Raw genomic sequence first — 7,716 nt, forward strand, 5'->3', positions numbered from 1 at the left:
GGTCCAGTGGGTTTCTCGGGGAACGAATGTGTCCCCCAAGTTATCCCCATAAGAAGAAATGGGAAGATGGTCGGGGACAGGCGTTGTTGCCTAACTATGCTCCTGCGGGGGAGTGGCCAGCCTCCTTGCTCTCAGCCTGGGGGAAGGCAAGTATGGCAGCCACAGGGCACCAGCCAGCTGACAAAAGCTGAAATGCTCCTGACAGCTCCAAGGAGCAGTTTGGGGCAGGCACGTGGATTCTCACCCAGCTGCCCGTCTTCAGGCCTGTGGGCAGAATCGCCATGTACTTTCACACTTATGTAGAGGAAAGACCCTGGAGTGTGACAGCTTACTCATCACAGTTCAGGCACAAAGAGGTCCTCGCTTCCAAGTCAGCCTGCAGGTTATGAGCACAGATCATAGAGTCCATTGCCTAAAGTCATGGCCCGGCTCCCCTATCTCCTAGCTGTTGGACAATGGACAAGTTTTCTGTGTTAGCTTTCCACCGGTCAGCTTTCCATCACTGTAACAAAATGCCTGAGATAAACAGCTCAGTAAAGGAAGAGGTACGTTTGGGCTCCCAGTTTCAGAGGTTTCAGTCCATGGTCTCTTGTCTCTGTTGCTTGGGGCCTGAGACAGCCCAGTACATCATGGTGGGAGCGTAAGAAAGAGATGCTGTTCACCTTAGGGAGGCTTGAAAGTAAAAAAGAGAGACAGGCAGAGTTCCAATATCCCTTCAAGGGCACACCCTTAATGATGTAACGTTCTACCACTGGGCCAGTCATCTAACGGTCCATTCATCTCCCTCTAGCACCACAGGCTGGAGACCAAGCCTTCCTTGGGAACATTCAAGATCCCAATGCTAGCATTACATAATCTCGGCCTCAGTTTCCACATGCCTGAACATGGAGACTAATGCGGTCCTGTGTACGTCATAGAGTTGTTGTAAGTACTGCATCTATCAATACCACCGAAGTTCACAGTGTCTGGAGCATAGGGCGTATAACTGTCAACTCTAACGATTACCTTGTGGCACATGGCTGCAAACGGGTTTACATTTTTGCACAGAGGGACGTGTGCAAGTGCACAAACCTGTGCACACAGTGAAGGCACAGCCATGGCCGAGTCCCCTCTCTGTGGCTTTATATGTGTAAATCTTCCCCCTGTGGTGGATGTGAGCTAGGGGCTGGCATGGGGGGGGTGGCATCTATAGGGAGATGCTGCTAAGCTCGAATGCTGCCAGCACCTGCAGGGTGGGCGCCACACATGCACTTATCCCCATGCACCTCTCATCCTTTGCAAGCACACCTGGGCCTGTGTCTGCAGGGATGGGACACACAATGCCTGACGATTGTTACACATATATTTTTGCTTTATGGTGAGGTGAGGAAGGATCAGTCTGAGTTTTCCACCATGAGAGGTAAAGAAATCTCAGCCTGGAAAATGAAAATCAATCAGCAGGGGAAAATAGTGCTTAAAGCTTAAACCTCCTACCACAGGTCCCCAGGGGAGCATTAAAGCCACAGCCAGGAAAGAGGAACACGATTAAGATTAAAGTCAAGAGCCTGCCGAGGGGGAGTCAGGCCAGCCGTGGGTTTTCTTGATTTCCCAGAAAAGAGGCTGTCCCTGAGGAAGCCACATCTCCTCAGAAATACTCAGAAGCCTATGGGCCCCCAGGCACCCCAACCAAATGAGGAAATGAGTCTTCTTGGGAGAAAAACAAACCCTGCCTGTCCCCACTACCACTTTGGATCTTTCTCAGGTTGGAGGAGTCCCAAAGGGGTCCCAGGAAGGCACTCTTCTGCCTCAGGGATGAGGAATTGGGGGAAAGGAGGCCAGCTGTCCCTGAAGCTACCCACCAGCCAGTATTCAAGACCAGAAGGCCAGGGAGCAAGGAGGGACCCCACTGTGACATGAAGATGACCCCTTCTCTTATTGAGTCCCACAGCATCACCAGGCTCACAAGCACGCTGACTGGAGTAGGCCAGCAAGGGGCCTCTCCACTGTGTCTCACAGGCAAGGCCTAGGCCTGACCTTTTGCGACTCCCCCTTGCCCACCTTACACCCCAGCACCACCCAAATGTAGTTGGTGGGGGGTTGGAATAGGCCACTGCAAAAAAGAACAGCTGTTGAGTTGAAGCCAATTAAGAAGTATGTGCAGGGGCCGGGGATTTAGCTCAGTGGTTCCGCCGCCTGCCTCACAAGGGCAAGGTCCTGAGTTCGATCCCTGGTACCAAAAAAAAAAAAAAAGAAGTATGTGCAGGTTGGCTTGCTGTCCTCCCTCTATTCTCTATTGGCCTAAAAGTAGGACAGGCCCTGACGAAGACAGAAGGTATCCTATTGCACTATTGCACGTGCACGCACACACATCACCAACACCAGAGAGGATACAGGTTAACCCCTGGTGACAATTTGGACTTTTATCAACTGGAAATGTTGATACCAGAGGAAGCGACGTGCGCAAACTTTACAAACTAGCCTTACCTGCCATTATTTGCCCATCCCTAGAGACTCCAAGTCCCTTTCCTTTGTCTTATCCCTTCTCTAAGAGCTTACTGTTTCTTGTTGAGGATGCTATTTAAGCTGGATTTCAAAACCACTGCTCCAGGAACAACAAACTCCCCAGCTGCAACACACTCCCGTGTCTTTCTCTTATTGATCTGTCTTTTGTTAACAGGGGTCTGCTCCAACTAAGAACCTGTGCAGAGGTCGAATAAAAACCCCAATGTGATACAGTAACAGCAATGCTAGTAATAAAATAGTGTGTAGCCTGAAATAGGGCGATCGCAGGTTCCAGGCAGAAAAGACCTGTCTCAAAATAAAAATTTGAAAAGACTGGGGATCAGCTGGGCAGGATGGCACACGCCTGTAATCCCAGCACTCAGATGATTGAGGCAGAAGGATTGCCGAGAGTTCAAGGCCAGCCTGCAGTACACAGTGAGACGGTGTCTCAAAAGGGAGAAAGAGAGAAAGAAGAAGAGGAGGAGGAGAGAAGAGGGGGAAGGAGAGGAGAGGAGAGAGTTAAGTCCCCAGTATGGCCAAAATAAATAAAACAAGTCTGGGGCTCTAGTGCTGCCTAGGGACAAAACCTAATAAGCAGAGATAGGCTTCTTTGCGCCAGTCCAGTCAAAATATTATAGAAGAACTCAGGTGCCCTGGTTGGTAAAGGAATGCTCTGCAGTGGTAAGAGGCTTTTCTGCGGCCCTTAGGAGGTGAGTAGGGCTTAGATCAGTCCTTTGGAGATGGGGATCCGCTAGGTGGGGGGACGTCATGAAGAAAAGAGGGGCAGAGACCAGAAGGAGCTTGGTGTGTCGGGGATGGCATGAGGAGACGGCTGTGCACCGGTCTGGATGGGAGAACGGAGAACGTTGGCTGGCAGAAGGAGAGGTCTAGCGGTGGGCTAGGCCAGATGGCCTGGGTCCTAAACAGGGGTGTCAGGTGGGACAACTGTGAGATTCTTGTCATGTTCGGGCACAAAGGGGTATAGGGCTACTCAGCGGGTATTTGGCATCTTTCTGGAGAGACAGACAGATGGACAGATGGAGGAACAAATGGATGGATGGATGGATGGATGGATGGATGGATGGATGGATGGCCAGGAGAAGATGAAACAGGTAGGCATGATGGAGCTGCATGAGGGCTGGAAACTAGGAGTCTGAAATTCAGGTGCCCGCTCTGCCACTACCAACCATCAGAGGGAACGCCCGTGGGCCTCAGTTTCCCCATGTGTAAAGCCAGGTGACTCTCAAATGTTCTTCACACCCGACAGTCTGTGCTTTTGTTGACAGAGCAGAGGCTTGGGCAAGAAAGTACTGTAAGGAGCAGCTGACAGCAAGGGCTGTGCTCTACTGGTTAAGAAACAGCCTCTGGGGAGGACAGAGCAGGCCTGGGGGTTCCAAGACCTGTTGAGGCCCAGCTCTGCCATTTATGTGATGTCACTTCTCCTCCCTGGACCACAGTTCCTGTGGATACTGTCCAGCATTTTAGGCTTCTGTGAGACTCGTCTGAGGGGTTTAATTTATAGGAGCGAGAAGCTCAGCCTTACCCCTCCCTTACCCTACTTAAGATGTTACAGCAACTGGGGAAAAGCACTTATTCTCACCTCCTGGAATTACCCTTCACTTTCCTGGCAGATAAATGGGGCAAAACAGAAGCTGCCGTTGCATTTAAATGGAGTGAAGCAGGAGGACGTTTATAAGATCTGAATATGCTTTGGGGCTGCTTTTGAATATTCATTTGCCCAGGGGAGAATTGGACAGCTAGATCTATGGGCCAAAAGAGAGGTTATTTAAGGTTTGGGGGAAGGGAGGCACAAAAAACAGGATTGGCAGGAGTCCCTGCTCATCAGGCTTTCAGGAGCAAACTGTGATTCTCCCCCAGTTAAAATGTCACAGGCTCAGAGTAAATTCTGAAAGTTGATACACCTCATGGTTACTGTTGCCATATCAACTGCCTCCCTGTATCCATGTGGGCCAGCGGATCACTGGCAGCAAGACAGACCCAAAGAGGTGAATGATGGGGAATCAGATCAGGACTCTAATCAGGCCCCCTGAGTTCTGAAATATGTCCCAGAATGCCAGAATATACCCTGGGTTTCTCAAACCTCCCTGAGAATCTGAAACAGAGCCCAGAGTTCTGGAACAAGCCTGCAATTATGAAATCTGTGCTCCATTTCCAGAATACTGAACCCAAGGCTTCAGAATACACCCCACATACCCAAGGACCGCCCTCCATTTCTGGCAGTCTCTGCATACTTTCCAGGTATGCACCCCCAAAATGGTAAACTGTGCCTCTGGCTAGCTCAAGCATGCCCTTGGATTCTCTTCTCCTTCTGGAATTGATTCTTCCTGGGAATTGGTTTTCTGAACTGCCTGGATTGTAGAATACAATACAGTATTGGAAAGGAGGTCAGTGTAAATGACCTACAGGTTAAGCAGACCCACCACCAACAAGCCCACCACAGTGGCTGTCTGTCCCAGCACCCTGAGGACATTCCATGCCCTGCCTTGACCTCCTTGGTGTGGCTGTGTCATGGGTGAGTAATCCTTGCTCTCTGCCAAGGCCTGGGGTGACCATTAGCACACCAGTCCTGTGCGAGGGGTGCTGAAGTGCTCCCCCAAGTACTCCCTGGGGCCAGGCTACCCGAGCAGGAGTTGCTGAGTTTAGAAGCCTCATCCTCCCTGTCTGTTGGGGGTGGCCTTCCTGTCCTGTCTGGTGACAGCCAGCCCCTATGCTGGGAAGACTCAGCACTGTCTCATAGCTTCCTTTCTTTCTTCCCCGCCACACTCACTGCTGAATGGGCTGCGTTCCAGTTCTTAGCTCCTGGATCCCACCCCGAACACCATCCCTACCCCTTTGGTCCAGGCCTCCTCATCTCTCAGCCTCCTCCTTGGTCTCCCTACCTCTAGCCCCACCCTGTCCACCTTCTGGCAGATGATTTCACTGTCCTGCACACTCTTCAGGGCCCATTCCCACACACTGCAAATAAGGCCTAGGCATCTCCCCTTGGCATTCAAGTTCCAAAACATGACCCTGTCCAGCACCTCCCTTTGAATCTCCTCTTTCTCCTATCAGCCAGACTGGCTCATGGCTGTCTGGAAAAGCCCTCAATCCCCCCATCCCAGACCATGGCTTCTCTTCTCTTCTTCCTCCCGGAGACCCTCTGCTCCTCTCTAAATCTCCACACCAGTTTAAGTGTTGGCTAAGGGCAGGCGCTCAAATTCAAGTGGTTTCGGGCTAGGCTTTAGGATGCCCTAATTAGGGGTTGGGGCTCAAAGACTGCAGGAGAAGGGCGGTCCTGGGGTGGTCCAGTCTGTGAGCCATCTGCCCAGCCCCAAGCAGCCCAGCTTGATCTGTTAGTCATTCGCTTACTTACTCATCCATTCATCAGATGCATTTGTTTTTGTTGTCTTTTTGTTTCCAATTGGGGTCTGGCTATGCTGTCCAGGCTGATCTCCCAGAGCTCCACCCGCCCTATCCTCCAGAGTGCTTGGATGACAGGTATGCACCCCACAGACCCCAAATCGTTCCTGCGAGGCTTACCAAGCACCTTCACTGTATTGGTGCTATGGATAGAGCAGAGGGGATGGAGGGATAAAGCCTCCGTCCTCATAAAAGTTGCAAGCAACTGGGAACAATAGACAAGAAGTGTGTCAAATTCAGACACAAGGAACTATAAAGGAGCGATAGCACCCAGGGCACACAACACACACAGTAGGGTGGACACAGGGGACAGAACTCCTCGGGGGTGCAGGATATCATTAGACAGCCTGGCCGGGGAAGTTCTCTAAAGAAGTGACATTTGAGCGGACCCTTAAAAGATAAGCAAAGATTGCTCGAGGGAAAAGGCATCCTGCAGAAGGAAGGGCCGGTGCAGGCTAGGACAGAAACACCTTCAGAGCATGGGGCCCAAAGCTACAGTTCAGAATCGGGACTAGCACATAGTAGCACCTCACCCCAAAAAGATACCAAAAATCAGTGTAGATTTTTAAAGGGATTTAGCTCAGTGGTTCTGCCACGTGCCTAGCAAGGTCCTGAGTTCAATCCCCCCAGTACCAAAGAGAAAGGGAGGCCAATAAAGTTGTACAACGTGAGACTTCCGTAGCCCATCTCACTGGAAGAAACTGAATTTTGCTGCGTAAGAGATAGGTAGGGGAGGAGCTGGGGTATAGGTCAGCGGTAGAGCAGAGCGCTTGCCTAGCATGCTGGGGCCTGAACTTGATTCCCTGCACTGTGGGGAAACAGATGGATCCATAGATAATCCACTGACCCGGCCTAATCCGGCCACTTTGCAGGAAGAAAAACTATGAGAGCTGGAGGCAGAGATGGGACCGTGGCAAGGGTCTCCAGATGCTGCCATGGGCATCAGGCATCACCACTGTGAGCAAGTCACCCAGCACAGGCCTCCTTGGCCTTTGCTTCCCCCGAGACACAGTGACGCTGCTGCTTATCCGGCCTCGCTCTACCCTGCACACAGGTGAGAAGCATGGATGAGGTAATGTCTCCCAGGCCCACCCAGCTCCTGGAAGCAAGCAGCCAGACAAATAAAAGGCTTTATTGGATTTGTTAAACATCCATCCTGTGGCCAAGGGCCTCCTGGCACCAGGCAACATCACAGAGGAAGAAAAGAAATTCAGATGATGAAATTAAAAGGCATTTCATTTTCAGAGCCAAGGCTGACACACTCAAGTTGAGAATTCCTCTCTCTCTATCCAGCCTCCTTTGGCCAGGTCTCCTGCACACCCCCACCCCCTCCACCATGATGCAACCCCTGTGGGGGAGGGCACAGCTCACGAGGCCTCCTGGGCAGCTGTCCTGAGATACCTGACCCAGGGGTCAGGACCTAGAGGGATCCAGAGAAGGAAGAGTATGTGAGCCGTACAGAAGAGGCCATGTCACCCTTCCCACTGCCAACAATCTGAACTTGATCACCTCTTCCACATACACGAGCAGGCCCCTAGCCAGGTGTGATGCCACATACCTGTAACCCCAGCACTCCAGGAGGCTGAGGCAAGAGAATCAAAAGTTCAAGCCCAGCCTGGGCAACGTAGCAGGAGACCCTGTCTCTAAATAAAGAATAAAAGGGTCTGGGGATATACTTCAGCACAAAGCTCTAAGTTCAATCCCCAGTACTGAAAAATAATTTTAAATTAAAAAAAAAAAAAAAACAGCAGAGTTCAACCGGGGACAAGGCAGCTCAGACCAAAGCTATAGAAGGAAGACCATGGAAGGGACAAG

The 7,716-nt window shown here is 51.2% G+C and overlaps 1 long non-coding RNA gene across 2 annotated transcripts; it reads left to right on the plus strand.

The window, feature by feature from the left end:
- Nucleotides 1-826: 826 nt before the first annotated feature.
- On the plus strand, nucleotides 827-7,014 carry LOC104863413. 2 transcript variants are annotated; one of them, XR_780554.1, is made up of 4 exons: nucleotides 827-924; nucleotides 4,658-5,014; nucleotides 5,927-5,979; nucleotides 6,774-7,014. It is a non-coding gene; the product is annotated as an uncharacterized LOC104863413 (long non-coding RNA). The 2 variants fall into 2 exon arrangements; XR_004518685.1 differs by having other exon boundaries at nucleotides 4,658-4,740.
- The last annotated feature ends 702 nt before the right edge of the window (nucleotides 7,015-7,716 follow it).

The sequence above is a fragment of the Fukomys damarensis genome, unplaced genomic scaffold (genome assembly GCF_012274545.1).
Source record: "Fukomys damarensis isolate Sample0158 unplaced genomic scaffold, DMR_v1.0_HiC HiC_scaffold_23, whole genome shotgun sequence".
NCBI lineage: Eukaryota > Metazoa > Chordata > Mammalia > Rodentia > Bathyergidae > Fukomys > Fukomys damarensis.